General features: G+C 45.2%; 1 non-coding gene across 1 annotated transcript in view; it reads right to left on the bottom strand.

Annotated features, from left to right (window-relative positions):
- Positions 1-6,343, bottom strand: part of LOC103743074 — a 51,720-nt gene extending 45,377 nt beyond the window's left edge. Inside the window, exon 1 of the transcript XR_001872711.2 lies at positions 6,190-6,343. This is a non-coding gene — a transcript (uncharacterized LOC103743074). The remainder of the gene's footprint in view (positions 1-6,189) is intronic.
- Between the last annotated feature and the right edge of the window lie 14,901 nt (positions 6,344-21,244).

The following is a 21,244-nucleotide window of genomic DNA, read 5'->3' on the forward strand; positions in this document are numbered from 1 at the left end:
ACATCCACAAGAACCCTCTATATGTGAAAGACAAAGGATTCAAAGTAGTTAGGAGTACTGGTGATTTTAAAAACAAAGCACTGCTCTAGCCCCCAGGAGAAACCTAAGTCCAGGCATACATTTGCACAGAAAAAATATTATACTATAGCATCAATAAAGCCATGTACAGCCTCACCACTTCTTAGGTCTCTTTTTGGCAAACTCAAAACACCAGTGGTTAGCTGGGCTTGGTGGCACATATCCCTGTAGTCCTAGCACTTGGGAGGCAGAGGCAGGCGGATCTCCGTGAGTTCGAGGCCAGCCTGGTCTACATAGTGAGTTCCAGCCCAGCTGGGGCTACAGGAAGACCCTGTCTCAAAAAAAAAAACAAACCAAAAAAAACCCAAAACAAAAACAAAAAACAAAACAAAACAAAACAAAACAAAAAAAAAACCCACCAGTGGTAAAAAACACAGAAACAAAACACCCAAACAAACAAAACACCAGTGGTTTTTGAGACAAGGTCTTGTTATCTATGCAGTCCAGTTTGGCCTTACGCTTACAAGCCTCTTAATTCAGCTTCCTGAGTCATGAGGTTGTAGGTGTGTGTCACCACACCTAGCTATTTATTTTTAGCAACTAGATTCTTCATTCTATGGCCTTCTTTGGGGCCTCTCTGAAGGCCTGCTTATCTGACCCAACCCTACCACCCACCTAATATTTCCATGTGTGGGGTATACACCATGATTTATAGAGAATGTGAACAAACAACTTTATTTTAACTTCTAATATTCACCTTTGCAGCAACTGATGAAGTCCTTTGCAATTTAAGGCAATGATAGTTTCCTTATAAATCAATTTTCAAGTTTAAAATTTTTTATTACATTTATTTTGTGTGTATACCACATGGCACATGTCTGAGGTCAACTTGCAAAGGTTGGTTCTCTTCCTCTACCACTTGGGTCCTGATGGGAAGCACATTTACTTGCTGAGCCACCTCACAGGCCCAAATTTTCAAGTTTTTAAAAAGTGAGTCACTTTAAACTTTTTTTTTTTAACTTTAAAAAAAAATTATTTTTATTATATGTGTATGCGTGTATTGCCTGCATGTAGGTAAGTGCACCATTGTCATGCAATGCCCGAGGAGGTCAAAAGAGGCTGTTGGATCCCCTAGGACTGGAGTTATGGACAGTTGTGAGCTGCCATGTGGGTGCTGAGATTTGAACCCTGGTCTTCTGCAAGAACCAGTGTTCTTAACTGCTGAGCCATCTCTCCAGCCCAAAAGTGAGTCAATTTAAAGAAAAGTGTTAAATAGCTGAAGGACGGCATGGAGATAAGACAAAAATCAAACAGGTGGTACACAAATTAAGTGTGAGAAACACAGGTTTTCACATCCTCACTTGAAATTCTTTTCTCTCTGAGTTTTATATAGCCACCCCCAGATATTAAAAATCACCACAAATCACAGCCAGAAGGCTACCCAAATTGGGACCAATCAGACTAGCTCTACAGTGGACTGTGTTGGAAAGGCTGAGGTGAAGGAAGGAGGGGGGAGAAGGGATGGCATCACAAAAGCAGCAAGTATTAGGCTTAATTACAACTCAAGACACAGGTACGTTCCTACAAATCTCCCCCTATTCACACATAATCTCCCTAACTGATCCTGCCTACAGTCCTGATGCTGAAATTAATGTGGCAGACAGTCTAGGAGGTTCCCAGATCTTCCTCTGGAATATTGCTGCAGTTCAACTGTTCATCATCCCTGCTTTTCTTATCTCTGCTTTTCTTTGACCACTGAGCATGTCTAGATAGTTTTCAAGTGTAATGTATTTCTGGCCAATGCTCCTGGGATTAACTAACAGTTCTTTAGCACAAGTCCCTAATGATTGGCACCTTTGAATAAGGCACTTACTCCCTAATGAGTGCATTCAGGTAAAACTAACCTTCCCACCACAACTACCAACACTCCCTTAAACCATCTAATTAAGAGTTCAGGAAAAGATCAGTCACCCCTGCCATCTGCTGCCCACAGAGGTCGGACTCAAACATTTGTCTCCCTTGCTTTAGATATGAGGACTCAACCAAATTCACATATTTGATTTTGAGGCCTAAGAATCAGTTCAAATGAACCTCCATTTATGAAAGGGTTACATCCTGATAAACCCACCATAAGCTAAAAATATTATAAATAAAAAATGCAGTTAATATAGCAAACACCATAGTTTAGCCCAGCAGCCCTTAAATGTGGTTAGAACACTTACATTAGCTTGCAGTTGTACAAAATCAACTACAAAGCACATTTTACAATAACGTGTTGAGCCAGGTATGGTGATGAACACCTTTAAGCCTAGCACTCAGGAGGCAGAGACAGGCTGATCTCTGTGAGTTCAAGGCCAGCTAGTGTTACCTAATGAGACTGTCTCAATAATGATGATAATAACAATAATAAATGTGTTGAAATCCAGATATTGTGGCACATGTCTATAAACCCAGCACTTAGGAGGTGGAGACATGAGGATTAAATGGTCAAGGCTAGCCTCAGTTATGTGGCAATTTATAGGTCAGCCTGAGCTACATGAGACTCTAACCAAAAGAAAAGTGCTAAAAAATTTCTTGTACTTTATATACTGAAAATAAAAAATGGAATAGTTGTATGGTATGAGTAAAATTTTGACTTATTATAAAGTAGAAAAATTTTAACTTGAATCATGATAGATTATGGACCATCTACACCCTTTTGTAGAGGGGTTTATATATCGTTCTCAAAGTGACATGAGGCTTTTTGGTTGTGGGGTTGGAGAGTCAACTCAAGTCCAATTCCCTTGCTTTCATGCTGCTGCTTTTAATTGCTGACTCCCATTTTATAGCCAAGCCAATTAGTTGCCTTGGACAAATGTGGGGAGCTTTGGAGGCTTGGGACACAGCACTCCACTCAGCTTGAGGAAAACAGGAAGTCTAAATTTCCCTCAGATGAGAAAGCTTTATTTACCCCACCAACAAATGTCAGAAGCCTAAGAGCTGATGTCAAAGCGCCACAGAGTCGGGAGGAATAGCAGCAAGAGGAACAGCAGCAAGCACCTGAATGGAGAGCAGGACCTGTGGCTGAACAGGATAGGGAACTTTTAAAAAATGCCTGTTTCACTCCCCATCCACTTTAGTGAACAGTGTTATCGATTCTACCTCTGATGAGCTTTAAAGACTAACTCCTTTTAGGGCTGAAACAATTTCCAATCTTGCTGTCAAAAGGATTTTGGGTGGAAGGCTGCCAGCCCTACAGCCTGTGTTGTTACTAGTTTACTGCAGGTGCTTAAAAAGAACATGGAGTAAGAGGGAAAAAGAATGTAAGATAATGAACAATGTGCTTATTTGCACATAAAATACAAACAGGAACTTAACCTCAGGCCTCCAGATCTTGATTATAGGCTGACCGGCAACTAGGTCCATAGACTCCAGAAAGAAAAAAAGGCTTTAGAGTATAAATGGGACTTAAAAGTTTATCTTCTATTATATATATATATATATATTTCTACATCTCAAAATATACTGCTCATCCAAGAATTAAAATATGCTGCTTTAGAGTAGCTTAAATCTCAAATAACTTCTGGTTAATTCTCCTTAACCTCTGCGAAGAGGGGTACTGATCATCATTCAGGTCAAGGCTAAGAAACATGTCCTTGCCAAGAAAGGAGTACCCAAAGTGACAAAGGTAAAGGGCTCAAAATGTACCAGTCCATGCCTCTCACCTTGGCCCAACTCTTGTTTTATTTTCTTTTGAATTCAGGGTCTTACTACGTGACCCAGGCTGTGCTCAAACTCACCTTGTAACCCAGGATGGTCTAGAACTAGCAATCCTCCTGGTCTCTGGTTCTCAAATGCTGGGATTACACATTTACATACCACACCAAGCAATCTTCCCCACTTTGGTGCTGGGACTGAACCCACATGGGTTATGTGTATACTAGGCAAGCACTCTAGCACTGCGCTATATATCCCCAGCCCTTGGTGTAGTTCCGAATAAGGGAAACCATGTCTCCTGAATGTTGGAAGACCAGTCCTGGTGTTTATCACAGCTTGTGTTTACGGAAACACAGTAACATTTTTTTTTTCCTGACAATGAACTCTTAAATTCTCCACCAATGAAAAAAAACTTGTGGGGTTGGCAAGGGTAGATGGGAAGTGGAAAATTTCCAAAAACTCTTAGCCTAGTTAACTGCCCTGACAGTGGGGGAGGAAGGAAGGCCTGCTTCTTTCCAAATGAGGCATAATTAGTTCACCAGTTCAAATATGATCAGAGATTTGGAAAACAGCTAACAAAAATAATTTTGATGTGCCCCAAACATCTAATTTCCATAAATTCTTAAGAAGGTCCCACAAAAACTGTTAAGAACTACTGTGGCCTTTACAGATGTAGTTTTATTGGGACTGTCTTAAAATCGCCTGTCTTAGGACTTCTTTTACAGAGAATGAATTCACAGAGCTGACTGGAAGTTCCCTTTCTCTGCTCTCAACCTCTCTGGACTTGCTCTGAATGCTGCCGGTTTCTACAGCTACACATAAACCAGCTGCAGCCACCTTCCTAAGTTCTTAGCAATTCCCTTAACTGCTTTTTACCGTACAAGATCCCTGGAGGTCCAATTTTCTTTTTTGAAGTCAAACAAATACAATACAAATTGGTGGGAAGGTTCAGCCATTTCACTTCCCAGAAAACAAAAGATTTTATGTTTAATATGTATCAATATATTTCAGGGCTAGAAAGAAAATATAAATCACCAAATCATTCCTCCTTATAATACCATAATATCCTTTTCTATCATATTTCTCAGTAAATTAAGATAAAATGGCCAGTTAACGTTTAAACAAAGCCGAGTACAAAGCTGGACATTATGGCGCTTGCATGCAAACTTAGCTCTTGGGAGGTGGAGGTAGGAGGATCCCGAGTTTAAAGCTAGCCTTGGCAGTTGCCGCCAGCCTGGGGTACATGAGACCCTGTCTCAACCAAACACACACACACACACACACACACACACACACACACACACACACACTTTACACCGAGAAGCCGAGAGAAGTTAGAAAATAACTTTGAATTAGAAATCTTTGTTTTACAATTACATCTTAACAGCCCACATTCATTATTTGGGGTGTTGATACCCACATTAAAACTCCAGTTAGTCACTTGGCTTTGAATTTCACCCTAGGGATAAGAGATATGTTTGCAAGACACTCTGAAACCTCTTAAGGGAAATGTGCTGTGGGCATCACAGTCCCCATGCAAATTGAAGTAAGCATAGCTCTCATCCAGTAATTTAATCCAGTCAAATGAGATACAAGAAAATAAGGCACAGTTGGGTGTGTCCCTTCTGAATAAAAAGAAAAACTTAAAAATCTGCTGAGGTGTTACTGGTATCTGGCTGCTTGTAACCCCACCGGGTCTGGTCTAAAATGTAATAAGTGAGATGTCACTTCTTTTCCGGAATATCACATCAACCTCAATGTCTCCCGATCAGACAGACCCAAGCCAGTCGACGCTTCAATGGCTTCCCAGCATCCAATGCCTGGGCTGGGCACTCACGTTTTTTTCTAACGGGTCCCAACATAACGTTCCAAACTTTTCCCCTGGCCAAAAGCCCCAGCGCGCAGTCCGAGGACCCAGGGGTATTCGTTCCACCTCCAATCCAGGGCTCCCATGTCCTTCCCCGGAGCGCTGGCCTGGGCCTCTCCAGACTCCTCTACCGTCAGGACCCCGCTCGGATTTCACTCCTCCACAGGTCTACACTCAGACCCCGAGCCTACGCCGGGCCCGCGGCCCTCCTCCGCGTCCAGCTCACTCCACCCCGCGCACTCGCCTGCCTCCCGCTCCCAGCCAGCTCGGCCGCACCGCGCTTCGCAAAGCCTCAGAAACCGCAGCCCAGGGCCAAGAAATCCAGCAGCCTCCCGCGGACTCCCTCGAGACAGGGTGGAGCCAGCCAGCCCGCAGCCTCCGGGCCAAGCGAGACCCGCAGAAGTCCGGAACCCCTCAGTCCACGCGCGCGAATTCGGGCGCGCGCGAGGCCACGGCAGCCGTGGGGCGCTGTCCGCCGACCTCGCCTCAAGCCCACGGCGCCCCCGGGGAAGCTCCGGTCGGCGCGCCGCCCCCGACCAGCCTGGCCGCGCGTCACCCCTCGCTGCTCTCAGTTAGCCGGGCCAGGGTCGGGGTCCACCGCCCCTCACCTCTCCTCTCCCCGAAGCGGCTGCGTACAGAGCGGCTAGAGCCTGGACCAGACTACACTATAACCGCCGCACCTGCCCTGAGCGAGGGAGGAGCGGCGGCGCCCTTGACGTCACCCGCGCCTCCTTCGCTGTAAGCCTGGAGTCACCTGATCTCCCTGGCAACGCGCGAGGGGCGGAGCCAAGTGAAGGGCGATGTCACAGCACTGGCGCTGGCTCCGCTGGCGGTCAGGAACGCTGTCTGGGCTTCCGCGTGCGCGCGCGAGGCTGCGGTCTTGAGTGTCTAGGCTTTGAGGGACTCGAGCCGGCACGTCAGGCCACCCGACCCGGGTTGAATCCAGTTCCTGAAACCCCAGCTGACTACTGCAGACGCCCAAGAGAAAGGGCAGTGTCTCAGAGATCCAGCTCAGTCCTTGGCATGTAGGGTTGGTGCATCTTCTGGGCTCAGGCACACCCAGCTAGGCTTTGGGGCCTTTCTTGCACCAGACGGGCATGGGACTGAGGCTGATAACGAAATTGCGCTCGCAATTTCCTGCGCAAACCTTGCAGCAATAGTGCAACCAGTGCTTGAGAAAATACTTGGACTTTTAACTGTAAAAAGCGGAAGGGTAGGGCCTGCGTCCATGCCACCTCCCCTCTTGAAGGGTCCCCAGTTCCCACAGGAAGAGAAATCTCTGGGATGCGGCTGGGGAAAAGTCTAGAACAAGCTTCCAAGTTGTACTTGCAAGGATTTATTTATTTTTCATTTTGGAGACTGATTTTCTGGGTCGGGGTGTATTTCAGTCGTGGAGTGCGTGCCTATAGTGTAAGGCCTCAGTTCCTTTCCAAAACCTGTAAAGAAAAGAGGAAAGAAAATGTTTTATTTTTCTGTCCAAATTCCTCCTATTGACCGCGGTACTGGTCACTTTACACCTCTGTGTCTCTCCAGACTCCCCAAATAGACTGTGAATGTAAACACATGGAATTTAAAATGAAACACTCCACAGGCTCAATTTCAGGGCCGCTAATATCAGCCTTTCACTTCTTGCTGACTTCCAGTTTTGCTCTCCATCTCCCTGTACCACTGTGAAGGTTTTCTGTATGTCCTTCCAGACAATGGGATCTTGAACCAAGAAGTTAATTTGTAACTAACTTCTAGTGAGTACTCTTTGATTCCAGGCTGATTGAAACATGGGCCCTTGAAGAATAAGACCATATAGGTAGCCTGTCTGTGGCTCATACCTGTTAATGCCAGCATTCAGGTTGAACCAGGAGGATCTGAGGTCTGAGGCCAGCCTGGGCTATATAGCAAATTCTTTTAAAGAAAGGAATACACACACATACATGGGTGGTATGGGTTGTGACTTATATCTGTCTATTACTATACTGTTTATTGTTTACTTGTTTCATTGTAGTGGAATTTTTTACTTTAGACATTTTTTTTTTTTTTTTTGGTCTTTTTGAGACAGGGTCTCCCTGTAGCCCCAGCTATCCTGGAACTCACTATGTAGACCAGGCTGCCTCTGCCTCCTGAGTGCTGGGATTAAAGGCATGCGCCACCACACCCAGCCTAGACATTTATTTTTTAATGCATTTATTTTGAAACAGGATCTCATGTATACCAGGCTGACTTTAAACCTAAGTAACTGAAAATGACCTTCAACTTCTGATCCTCCCGCCTCCATCTTGAGTGATAGAATTTCAGTGTGAGTGCCACTATGTCTGGTTTTATGTGATATTGAGGATCAACCCCTGCTAGGCAAGAATTCTACCAACTAAGTGCATACTAGTTTCTACATTTAATTTTTTTAAAAAGAAATAGCATATAATGGAAGATAGTTGTGAAAAGTAGAGAATTATGGCTCTAGTCAGAAAGAGCTAAAGGCCAAAGACCAAAAACATGAGTCTCAGCATATGAGAGGCTGAGGTAGGAGGATTACAGCATGTTCAAGGTTAGCCTGGGCTGCAAAATGAGACCCTGTCTGAAAAAGAAAAAAAAAAAAAATTTTAGACCTAGGAAGCAAAGAATGGGAGGCTGGAGAGATGATTCAGTGGTTAAGAGCACTGGGTGTTCTTGTAGAAGACCCAGGTTCGAATCCCAGCACCTACATGGCAGCTAACAACCATCAGTAATTCCAGTTCCAGGGAATCTGATGCCCTCTTCTGTCTTCTGAGGGCACTGCACAACGTGGGTGCACTTCCACTATTACAGGTATAACACTCATAAAAAATAAATATGGGTCTGGAGAGATGGCTCAGCGCTTAAAAGCACTGACTGGTCTTGCAGAGGACCCGGGTTCGATTCCCTGCACCCACATGGCAGCTACAAATCATCCTTAACTCCAGTTCCAGGGGAATCCAAAGCCCTCTTCTGACTGACGCATTGCATGACATGGGTGCACTCATACACATGCAATACACTGATACACATAAAAAATAAAAATAATAGCTGTGCGTGGTGGCCCACACCTTTAATCCCAGTACTTGGGAGGCAGAGGCAGGCAGATCTCTGTGAGTTCAAGGCCAGCCTGGTCTCCATAGCAAATCCAGGACAGCTGGGGCTACAGGGAGACCCTATCTCAAAAAAAAAAAAAAGCCAAAAAATAAATAAATATAATAAATAAAATGTTTTTTAAAAATAAGTAAAAAAATTTTAAATAAGAAGCAGAGAACAGTGCAGAGAAAGATGGCAGGCAAGGACAGAGGCAGGCAGATCTGAGATATTTGACAGAGCTGAGAAGAACTCCAACCAAAAAACAGGTCAGAGCTGGGGTTGGGGGAGCACATTTGGCCAGAAAGAGGTCTGAGGAATCCTCCAGGGGAAGAGAAGAAGGAAGAGAGAAGAAAAAGTGGGCAGTAGTTTGGAAAGGGTTGCTGAAAGGAAATGTGCAAAGGTGTGCTAAGAGCATTAATGTAAGGGAGAGGTTGGATGCATGAGGATTGAAGGAAGAAACAAGCGGGGAACCCTGATGCAACCCCAAACTGTCTCTGGACCATCATAAGGTATGAGGCACCCTTTGCAGAACCGTACTGCAAAGCGAAGAGCAGAAACGGGAACATCCATAACTACATTCTGACAGTAATCAAGACAGGCAAATCTAGAATGGTGGTGCATGCTTGTAATCACAGCCCTCTGGGGAGGAGGGTGAATCTCAAGGTCAAAGCTACACAGCAAGACTCTGTCTCAAAAAAGAGGAAAAAAGAAAAGAGCTTTTTGTCTGGGATGTTTCCAGGCCCTTGTCCACATGCCTCCTTTCCTCTAATCTGGGTGAGCAAGGTGGAGATGGGGTGAAAGGCAGGGCTAATTGCCTTGAAAAGGAGGGAGAAGTCTCATGGCAGCAGCATAAGGCAGCTGGGACATATGGGGGTCATGTTTCAGGAGAAAAGATGCTAAAGTGCATTTCAATAAGGTCCCTGGCTACTCCCCCTTTTCCTGAGTTGGTAGGATGAGGGTGTCACTGTCAAAGATGAAAACAAACATGACTTATCCCACCTCTACCCCTGAGAGAAATGCTATCATGTGGGTAAAAATTCTGGAATGCTGCTGACAGAAACCAAGAACCAGTGATGTGGTGGGGGGCACAGCCTGTTCAGGGTACGAAAAATTCCCTGAATTGACCACTTGGACACTGAGTCTCAGTAAAAAGAAGCGCTTTATTGAGGCAAACTGGCTGAGGACACAGTCTCCGGAGCTGTACTGCCACCCCAAGCAGTAAAAACACAGGGCTTTTAAGCATAAAAACCACAAAAACCACAAAGCAGGGGATTCCTGTAGAAACCATACACAGAATAACCAAGAAAGGATTTGAACAATCTAGGGCTGATTTCCAGAGCCTTAACCTATACAGCCATTGGCTAGCCTCTTGCCTAGGGCAAAACGTTCTTCCTCTTCTGCCCCAGACCATTCCCACAGAAACCATAAACAGATGTACCAGGAAATGATTCGAACAATGGAGGGGATTTCCAGAGTCAGGTGGAGAGCAGCTTTTTCTCAGAGGATGGGGGGGGGGTCTGAGGGGCACTCTCCTTCATTACCCCCCTTTTGTTTTTGGAAATCTTCTTGAATCAAACCATTGATTCATATGTGTCATCTAGGGGGTTGTAATGGGCCCTCATTGACTCATACGTGTTGCCTAGGGGATTGTAATGGGCCCTCATAACCATCAGTTGTACAGCAGAAAACCTTTGTTTAACAAATGTGACTAGAGCATTAAAGATACAGGGTCCAAAGGTTAACAGTGCTATAAGGATTAAGAGGGGACTGGCCAGAGCAGTGATAAGGGTGGTAAGCCAAGGCGACCAGGAGAAGAGGGACTTAAACCAGTTTTGAGGATCCTTTTCTAAGCTCTTCTCGTTCTAAGAGGCTGTGTTTTACCTGAGCCAGGGTGTCCTTAATCACACCTGAATGGTAGTCTTCCCTCCTTAAGAAAACTAGGCCCCTTCTATTTTGCAGGACTACTTCAGCTAAGGAGTCTACTTGTTGCTCTAAATAGGATGCAGTGGCATGCAATCTCCTGATATCTTTGTCAACTTGTTCACTCAAAATCTTTAAATTCCAGTTGCTTGTGACCCAAACTGCCGTCCCGATGGTGGCAGACCCAGCTATCCCTGTCCCCACAAGGAGGGGGACTAGAACGGCAGCGGTTGCTGCCCTGTGGGGCCAGGAGAGGCACATATGATGTCTACTTGCATCTCCCCCATAGTAATATACCTGGGGCATGACATGTACTCTTGTCTTCCCATGAAGTAACTGGGATGTTGTTTTATCCAGACAATGTCTCCAGGTTGATAAGGATGTGGAATAGCTGGAGGCAGTTCGTGCACATGCCTGATCAGGGGGTGGAGGTGCTCCTGTGCAGCCTGTAATGCCCTAATAGATTGGAGGATTTCATAATTAGGTATTTCAGCCAACAGCTCTGACTTTAATCTTGGGACCAGGGGAGGGGATCTTCTGAAAAGAATCTCAAAAGGAGTTATTCCCTGAATATAGGAGGAGTTTCTAGCCCTGAGGAGGGCAAAAGGAAGGAGAGTCACCCAGTCTGTGCCAGATTCTAAGGTTAATTTAGTCAAGGTCTCCTTAAGGGTCCGATTCATCCTCTCTACCTGCCCTGAACTCTGGGGATGGTATGCGCAATGTAGTTTCCAATCTGTCCCCAGGGCCTTTGTTAAGGCCTGAATTACCTGAGAGATGAACACTGGTCCATTGTCAGATCCTAACACCAGGGGCACATCAAACCTGGGAATGCGTTCATCTAGCAACTTCTTGGCAACTGTGGTTGCCATTTCCTTTTTGGTAGGAAAGGCTTCTACCCATCCTGAAAAGGTATCTACAAAAATCAGTAAATATTTATATCCAAAACATCCTGGCTTTACCTCAGTGAAGTCTACCTCCCAGTGGACTCCAGGAGCAGTTCCTCTTTCACATTTTCCTGAGGATTTATCATTTTTCGGGTAGGCATTAGTGATCTGCATGCCATACATCTGGAGGCGATGTCCTGTATTGTAGCTGTTGAGGAAGGAAACTGGAAGCATCTGGTTAGTAATAACCTGATCTCATGGAGTTGGTGAACTAGCATTTCCCCCAGGCAGTGGGGAAGGATGACCTTGCCATCTGCAGTGTGTCTCCATCCTGATAAGACATATCCATTTGGAATTGTCTGGAAATATTTGTCATCCTATTTTGTATATGAAGGCTTTTCAGGTAATGTAGGATTTGGCAGGGCTAGGAGAGCAGGTTCAGACGGGGATTCTGCTATTTCCTTGGCAACTTGATCTGCCTTTTGGTTTCCTTGGGCCTCAGGTGTGTTGTTCTTTTGGTGTCCTGGGCAATGAATGACTGCCACCCTTTTTGGCATCCATATGACTCTTAACAAATCAATGATCTCTTGTTTGTTTTTGATAGTCTTTCCTTCTGATGTCAGGAGGCCTCTTTCTCGATAGATGGCTCCATGTACATGAACAGTGGCAAAAGCATATCTACTGTCTGTGTAAATGTTGACAGTCTTACCCTCTCCCAGTCTTAGGGCTTGAATCAAGGCTATCACTTCAGCCTTTTGTGCAGAGGTTCCTTTGGGCAGGGCTTCTGCCCATAGGACGTCCTCCTGGGTGACTGCTGCCTCCCCTGCATACCTGACTCCATCTCTGATGTAACTACTCCTGTCTGTGTACATCACCAAGTCAGGGTTCTTCCATGGTATGTCAGTGAGATCAGGTCAGCTTCCCTGGACATGCTACAGCAGTTCAGAGCAATCGTGGTACACAGCTGTCTCAGACTCAGTCTCAGGGAGCAAGGATGCTGGGTTTAAGGCACTGGTCACCACATATGTCAGGCGGGGCACATCTAGCAGGAGAGATGGGTAATGAGTTAATCTTGCATTTGTGAGCCAGTGATCAGGTGGTGCCCTCAGCACCCCTTCAATAGGGTGGGAGGTGGTCACAATCAGTTGTTGTCCCAAGGTGAGCTTATCAGCATCCTTAACTAGGACTGCAGTGGCTGCTATGATCTTCAAACAGGCTGGCCATCCAGCTGCTACTGAGTCTAATTTCTTTGAGAGGTACGCTGGCTACCAGTCTCTTCCAGGGGCCCAAAGTTTGAGCAAGTACGCCCTTTGCTACACCAAACCATTCATCTACATAAATATAGAAGGGCCTCGAGATGTCAGGTATGGCTGGGGCTGGTGCAGAAGTGAGGGCCTGTTTTAGTTGTCAAAGGCTTGCTGTTGTTCTTCTCCCCAGGAAAATGCTGAGGGTCCCTCCTTGTTACCTCATATAGAGGCCTGGTGAGCTCTGCAAAACCAGGTATCCATAGGCGACAATACCCAGCTGACCCCAGGAATTCTCTGACTTGTCTTTGACTTTGGGGAATGGGGATGTCCAGGACGGCCTTTTTCCTTGCAGAGGAGAGCCTGCACATACCCCTTTCCAATTGAAACCCCAGATACTGTACCTCCTCCTGGCAGATCTGTGCCTTTTTAGCTGACACCTTGTACCCCAAGCATTGAAGTTCCTTCAATAGGTCTTTTGTAGCCTCTAAGCAAGAGGGGTGGTCAGAGGCGGTGAGGAGCAAATCATCTACATATTGTAGAAGAGAAATTTGGGGGTAGGCAGTTCAGAACCCTCAGAGGTCTTCATACAAGGCCTTGTCAAAGATGGTGGGAGAGTTTTTGAACCTTTGTGGAAGCCTGGTCCAGGTCAGTTGGCCACTGAACCCTTCTTCAGGATCTTGCCATTCAAAGGCAAAGATGGGTTGGCTCCCCTTATCCAAGGGGATACTGAAAAAACCATCTTTCAAATCCAGGATGGTATAAATCATCCTGTCAGGGGCCAGGGAGCTCAGGAGGGTGTAAGCATTAGGCACAGTGGGTGTATGTCCATGACTCTCTTATTTCCCTCTCTCAGATCTGGCACGGGTCTATAGTCATTAGTCCCTGGCTTCTTCATGGGGAGTAGGGGAGTGTTCCAAGGGGATTGGCAGGGGACTAAAATGCCAGATTCCTGCAGTTTTTTTTAAAGTGAACCCTCATGGAGACTCATGCTTCAAAGGATTTTGGGTATTGTCATACCTGGACTGGGCTAGCAGTGGCTTCCAGGGAGACCATCATGGGTGGTTGGTGGACTGAAAATCCTGGGGGGGTTTCCCTTGGCCCAGACCTGAGGGCTCTTCTGTATCAATTTAGCAGTTATGGACAGCAATTGATCCAGAGGGGGCCCTTCATGAAGACAGTGTTCATCCTCAGCTTGCAGGGTGAGAACAAATCCAGTGGTCTCTACATTGACCTTATCTTTGTCAAAATGGATTGAGGCACCAAGTTTACTTAACAAGTCTCGGCCCAGCAGTGGGTAGGGAGAGTCAGGGATAACCATGAAGGAATGTTGAATCTGCCCTGTATCCAAGGATAAGAGCGGCTACCTGCAACTCCTTGAATGTAGGTGTGCTGCTGTGAGGCCAGGGGACCAAGGGGCTTCTTTAAAATCGAGAAGGTGGTGCCAGTATTGACTAAAAGTGGCCTCCCTCCCACTTTTAGGGTTAGCTGGGGCTCGGGGGGGGGGGAGATGAGCCCTGACCCCTTCAGTTATTTAATAAAAGTACCTTATGAGTTCCCTTATGATGTTGAGGGCAATCCTGAATCCAGTGGCCCATCTCCTTGCAGTAGGCACATTGGTCTCTCTTGAGAGGGCCATTTTTGGGAGGTGGTCCAGTCTTCCAGTTCTGTTTCCCTGGAGGATATTTCTGGATGGGGGGTTCTCCTTCTCTTAGTGCCAGAGCTCGAGCCAATTTTTGGTTGTGATGTTCCTCACGTTCCTCCTGGGTCTCATGGTTATTAAAAACCTTTTGGGCTATTTCAAGCAATTCAGAGAGACTCTTACCTTCAAAACCATCCAGCTTCTGTAACTTTTGTGGGCATCAGGTGCTGACTGAGTCACAAAAGCTATGTTTATGGCTCCTTGGTTCTCTGATGCCTTATGGTCAGTAGGAATGTAGGCTCTACAAGCTTCCATAAGCCTTTCCAGAAACTGTGTTGGAGCGTCCATCTGTCCCTGTAAAACCTGACTGACTTTTGACAAATCTGTGGGCTTTTGGGCAGCAGCCTGGAGACCCCCCCATAAGAATCTGGCAATAGAGTTTGAGTGCCTCCCTACCTTCAGGGGTGTTGGGGTCCCACCTGGGGCAGTGTTGAGGAAAGGCCTCCTCAATCTCTGCTGGATCCTCAGCGAATCAGTTGTTCTCAGACGGCACCTGTTTCTGGGCCTCTGAGAGGATCTGGGTATGTTCCTCAGTGGTAAAGAGAGTGAGGAGAAGTTGCTGGATATTGTCCTGTGAGGGTTGGTGGGTAAGGAAAATCATCTCCAACAACACAATCAAGGCTTGTGATTTTTCAGAGAAAGGGGGGTTTTGCAATTTCCAATTACAAAGATCACTAGTTGAGAAGGGAATATAAACAAGAAAACTATGGCCAGAGGCATCTGGTGGGACCATAGCATGGAGGGGAAGGATGGCAGGAGTCGCCTCAGGCCTGTAGGGCTGTCCTGAACATGTGGGGGGGGGTGAGAAGTGGAGGGCTGGCTGGAGAAGGAGGAGAAGATGGGGAAGGAGGAGAGGCTGGGGAAGGAAGAGAGGCTGGGGAAGGAGGAGGAGTGGTTGGGGAATGTGAATAAGGAGGGGGATCCAAGAGAGTCCTCAGTTGAAGGTGGAAGGACAGGAGGTGGGTGAGACCAGGGAAGAGCCCATTGAGGACCCAGAGACAAGAGGGAGGGTTTTGAGGGAGAAGGAGATAAATAGGGTCTCAACCATTTGGGAGGTTTGTCCAAAAGGTAAAAGTAAGCCATGACATAAGGAATGTGATCAGGGTGTCCTGGGCTTCCAAAGATCATGGCCTGAAGAGAAGAAAGCTTGTTAATCTCAAAGGATCCAGTAGAGGGCCACCCTACATCAAAGGACGGCCATTCAAGAGAACAGAGGGTCCGGAATTTCCCCAAATAGTGTCTCCAGAGATTGCAGTTGCTTTCTGGAAATCTTTAAAATGAGAAAGAATTAGGTCAAGGGGAGTATCTTCAGATGAAGGAGTATGACCCATAATGGGAAAGAAGAGGATTAATCCAAAACAGAGACCAATGAGAACCAAACAAACAGGAAACAGAGACTTGAAACCAGGACGGCACAGAATGAAAGCGCTGCCTGTTGGGGAATTGCTGCGCATTCGATGGTCACTGTGGGAGTGACTAGAGTCGATGACAAATGCCTGAAGGCCACAGACAGTCAACCAATCAGATGGAGGGTCGGGGTGTCCCCTCTCCTCCGGCTCGGAGAGCAATACTGCATCCAGTTTCTCTCCTTTGAGCCTTCAGAAGTCTGGAAAGTCAGAACAGAAACCAAAACAGACTCCCCATGGGAGGAATCAGAACTGAAGTCTCCAGGCACCAGACAGAGGACAGAAAAAGACAGGAAAACAGACCAAGTGTTTTCAGGGAACCCCGGACGAGCCCCCAAAAATGTTTGGGGTCCAAAAAATTCCCTGAATTGACCACTTGGACACTGAGTCTCAGTAAAAAGAAGCGCTTTATTGAGGCCAACTGGCTGGGGACACAGACAGTCTCAGGAGCTGTACTGCAACCCCGAGCAGTATAAACACAGTGCTTTTAAGCATTAAAACCACAAAAATCACAAAGCAGGGGATTCCTGTAGAAACCATACACAGAATAACCAGGAAAGGATTTGAACAACCTAGGGCTGATTTCCAGAGCTTTAACCTATACAGCCATTGGCTAGCTTACCTGGGGCAGAACATTCTTCCTCTTCTGCCCCAGGCCATTCCCATAGAAACCATAAACAGATGTACCAGGAAAGGGTTTGAACAATGGAGGGGATTTCCAGAGTCAGGTGGAGGGCAGCTTTTTCTCAGAGGATAGGGAGGGGGTCTGAGGGGTACTCTCCTTCAAGCCCATGCCTTTCTTCTGGGATTTGACTGCAAGTCTTAGAACTAAGCATCAGATGTAGAAGTTACTAGAGTTTCATCAGATTTCTTCACAACAGCAGTGGGTTTTTGTTCCTGGAAACAAAGGAAAATGTGTGACTAAGCAGATTTTCTGTGAAAGCACATTAACCACAGAAGTTATAATGAGTTTCAACATGTGTTCATTCAGGAGACTGATCCAAGGGTTATGGAGGCATCATGGCACCGTGTGTGAGAGTCTATGCTTGGAGATTTATTCATTTGAGGACCGACAAATCTAAAATGGTCTAAAATGTGTAAAATGGTGATAATACAACCTACCTCGCAAAACTATTATAAACATTATAAACTTTTTGCATCCAGGGCAAAGAAAGTACCCAGATTGATAATTATTTGTTATTTTTTGCAGTACTTAGAATCAAATTTGGATCTTCAAACAAGCTAGGCAAGTGCTCTAACACTGAGCTATACTTCTAGCACCTTCATGATATTGAAAAACCACTTTAGGGGTTAAGGGTATAGTTTGGTTGGTAGAATACTTGCCTAGTATGCAAGATACCCAGTATTTGATCTCTAATGCCATATAAACCAGGCATAGTGTTACATGCCTGTAATCCTAGCATTCAGGATGTGGTGGCAGGAAGAGTCAAAGTTCATTTCTAGTTTCTGCCATCTTGGCACTGGTGGAGGCCTGCTGGGAACAGGACTTCTGGAAGGCTGTTTCCACTTTTGCTGGCTTTATAAGCAAGTCTCCGGAACCAAAGAAAGTATACGGCTATTCTTAAAATTGAAGGCATTTATTTGGGAGATGAAACTGAATTCTACTTAGGCAAGAGTTGTGCTTATGTATATAAAGCAAAACACAACACAGTGGCTCCTGGTGGAAAACAAAACCAGAGTAATTTGGGGAAAGGTAACCTGGACCTATGGAAATAGTGGCATGGTTCATGCCAAATTCCAAAGCAACCTTCCTGCAAAGGCCATTGGACATAGAATCTATGTGATGCTGTACTCCTCATGGATTTAAGCTAATGGAAGGTAAATAAAGAAAAGTGGATTTGTTAAAAAAAATAATAATAATAAAATTCATCTTTGGCTATTTTGAGTTCAAGGTCAAAATTTTTTGAAAAAAACTAAAGATTGTTCCTTGGACTGGGGGTATGGCTCAGCTGGTAGAGTGCTTACCTGGCATACATCAAGCCCTAGGTTTGATCCCCAGCACCACATATAACTGGGAGTGGTGGTGCACACCTGTCATGGCAGTACTTGGGAGTTGGAAGCAGATCAGAAATTCAAGGTTGTCCTAGGCCACAAAGCAAGTGCCAGTCCAGCCTGGAATACAGGATACCTTGTCTCTAAAGGAAGGGGCAGGGGAAGTTAGTTTCTTGAGGCCTTGGGTGTTCGGGGGTTCAATGAACAACACACAGAATGTTTCTTGGCTGCCTAGTGTGCACTCATCACTGATAGATAAGGAAGGAGCATGCACCCTGGCAGGGCCTTCCAGGCAACTGACTCCTGACCAGACAGCATGGGGCCTTGCCAGGCCACAATGAAATTCAATAGTAAACTATGTCATCTCCTTCTGTGCCCTCATCATTCATGGAAAGGCCATATCAGCTGCACTGGCTAAGGTGTAATCCATGAAAGGTAGGGTCTAGACCAAAGCCTAGAAAGATAGGCAGAAATTGATAGAAGAGAGTATTCTGGGTCACAGAGATGAAGAGCATCTACATCAGGAGTTCAATGAATGAATGAATGAGCAGAGGTAACTATGAATTATCAAGCAATACTGTAAGATCAGCCTGATGGATGTTTTAGTGAATAAACAAATGAATGGATGAATCATTGCATAAATAAGCAAAGACAATACAATTAGAGAATGGTAAGCTCAGCCATAAGACCAGCTTAAGTGGACTGTGGAAACTCGAAAGTTGTATAGATTGTGGAGGAGCTTTTGAGACAATTGACTCTTCTGGTAGGCACATGGAGTCTGGATCTGGGATGATAGGACTATATTCAAGCTCTGTGACTTACCGGCCATAGGCCCTAGAACAAGTTGCTCAATTGCTGTGCAGTAGTTAGAAAAAAAATGGAGATAAGATTGATATCTGCTTTACAGAGTCACTAAGGATTAAGGAACCTATGAGATTTAAGCATGGTGGTTGGCCCATAGTAAGTACTTCAAAATATTAATTTTTTTTAGCAGTATTAGTTTTAATAAAGGCTAAGAGGAAAAGGGTAGATTGGATAGAGACATGAGGAGGGGCTGGGGAGATGGCTCAGAGGTCAAGAGCACTGGCTGCTCTTGCAGAAGACACGGGTTTGGTTCCCAGCACCCACATGGAGGCTAACAACCCTCTGTAACTCTAGGCCCATGGAATGCTACACCCTCTTCTTGCCTCCATGGGCATTTCAGGAATGTGATGTGCTTACACACATGCAGGCAAAACACTCATACTTGTAAAATAAATATGTTTAAAAAATTAAAACTGGATATGGTTTCACATGCCTTTAATTCCAGCACTCAGGAGGGAGAGGCAGGTGGATTTCTGAGATGAAGGCTAGCCTAGTCTACATACATAGTGAGTTCCAGGTCAGCTGTGGCTACTGGGAGACTCTATTTCCAAAAATTTTTTTTTTTCTTTTTCAAAGAAATGAGAAGGAACCACTGAAGTTCCTTGACTTGGGAAATGAAATGTAGTGTTTTGTAAAGAAACATTTGGGAGCAGACTGTCAGCAGGCCCATGGCAAAGGTGTAGCCCCAAAGGACAAAAAGTTCATGGGGGTGGGGGGCTAGAAGCCACCACTCCTGAAAAAGAAACCCCTACACACACTTGCTGGTCCCTGTGTGGGAGATAGAGCACACAACTTCCTCAATAATCCTATTAAGTGAATGTCTCTAGGTGCACAAATTGAACATCTTTTGGGAATTTACTGGCTCAATGGCAAATGCTAGGAAAATTCTCTTCAGTCAAGCAGAGAGAGTTTAAAGTTCTGAAGAAATCCAACAATACCTAGCTTATTTCAATGCCTCTCCTACCTCCAAGGTAGACAAAAGAATGGATGTGAAAGGAAAGCCAATGAATGTGGCCAGATATGCACAAAAACTAGGAAAGACTGGCCAGGGTCTTGAAATGAAAAAAAAAAAAAATCACTTCTAGGCTGGTGGCACACACCTGTAAATCCAGCACTCAGAGGTGCTGGAAGTTCAAGGTCAGCCTCCGCTACATAGTGAGTTTGAGACCAGCCTGGGCTATAGCCAATGACCTTATCTCAAAACAAAACACAGCAAAACAAAATTTCACTTCTGTTTCCTAGTCCAATGGAACTTGAAGTACATGTGAAGGAGAAAGAAGCAAAGTCACCAGTTAGCTTCTGGTCATGGTTCATGGTTTTCACCTAAGCATTGGGTCTCATAGTTTTGTGCCTTTTTCCAGTGTACATTTCCAAATTCACATTTGCTAGTCATAAATGTCTCCATTGCTTGTGATTAAGCACTGTTCAAATTGGTTAAGAGGAAGAGAGGGTATGTGAGTTTCTGCAACTAAAAATTCAAGAGTTAATCTGAGCTCCAGGTATGTCTGGATCCAGGTTCTGAAACACTGTTAAACAAGAACCTCCTCTCTAGTTCTATCTGCTGTCACTGTCTCTGTTTTTCTTCCAAATGATTTCAGTCACATTCGGGTAGCTTCACAGAGTGAGTACTTTCTCGAGTCTCGGAAGATGAAAGTCTTTCTCTTTCTAATAGCACTCAGGAAAGCTCCCGGTTGGAATCTTGGGTTTAGAATGGCTTGAGGAATTCGCTTTCTTCTCAATGTGAAGCTTTGACTGGCTCTGTGTTCTCCCCTAGAGCTGCAAATGAATTCATTCTCCTCAAATTCCATGGGAGGAACCAGTGGCTTCTTAAGGAAAATGGAAGTTTAGCAACCGAAAAGTACGAACTGACCCCTACAAGCCACCAACAATAAAAGCACACGGCTATTGAAAGTTCTTCCAGAACTGATGTCATAGAATATTCCTTTGGCTTGAATTCACTTGAATTGCTCACCTCTGGAATTTCAGGAAATATACATCCTATGGGAAGGAAAATCCTGCACTCAAAGGTTGAGCCACATAGAGAGCGATGGCATGGGACCTGCCTTTGGTTCTATGTAAGTGCACTCTTCTCTGACACTATCACTTCTGAGGAAGACGCTTCAAGGAGCACTTAGTGCTCTAAATGGGTGTGTACAACATCTGGGACTCTGAAGGGGCAGCACGTAAATGCATGAGTTTCTGACTGTGACTTTTTGAAGCACTGGTTCCAGACTTGGCTTAGCATTCTGATAGTTATCTTAGAAAACCAGTCCTGGAGGAGAGCACATTTTTCTCCTGGGCTGTGTCTCAGCTGACTATGACAAAGTCCCATAACTCCAAAGCATCTTCCTGCTTTTTTTTTTTTTTAAATAATAAAAAAAATATTTTATTTATTTTTTTTTATTTTATGTGTATGCATATATTGCCTGCATGTAGGTAAGTGCATCCATGTTATGCAATGCCTGCATGCCTGCAGAAGACAGAAGAGGCTGTTGGATCCCCTGGAACTAGTTATGGACAGTTGTTAGCTGCCATGTGGTGCTGGGATTCAA

The sequence above is a fragment of the Nannospalax galili genome, unplaced genomic scaffold (assembly GCF_000622305.1).
Source record: "Nannospalax galili isolate Female #2095 unplaced genomic scaffold, S.galili_v1.0 scaffold760, whole genome shotgun sequence".
Taxonomy (NCBI): domain Eukaryota; kingdom Metazoa; phylum Chordata; class Mammalia; order Rodentia; family Spalacidae; genus Nannospalax; species Nannospalax galili.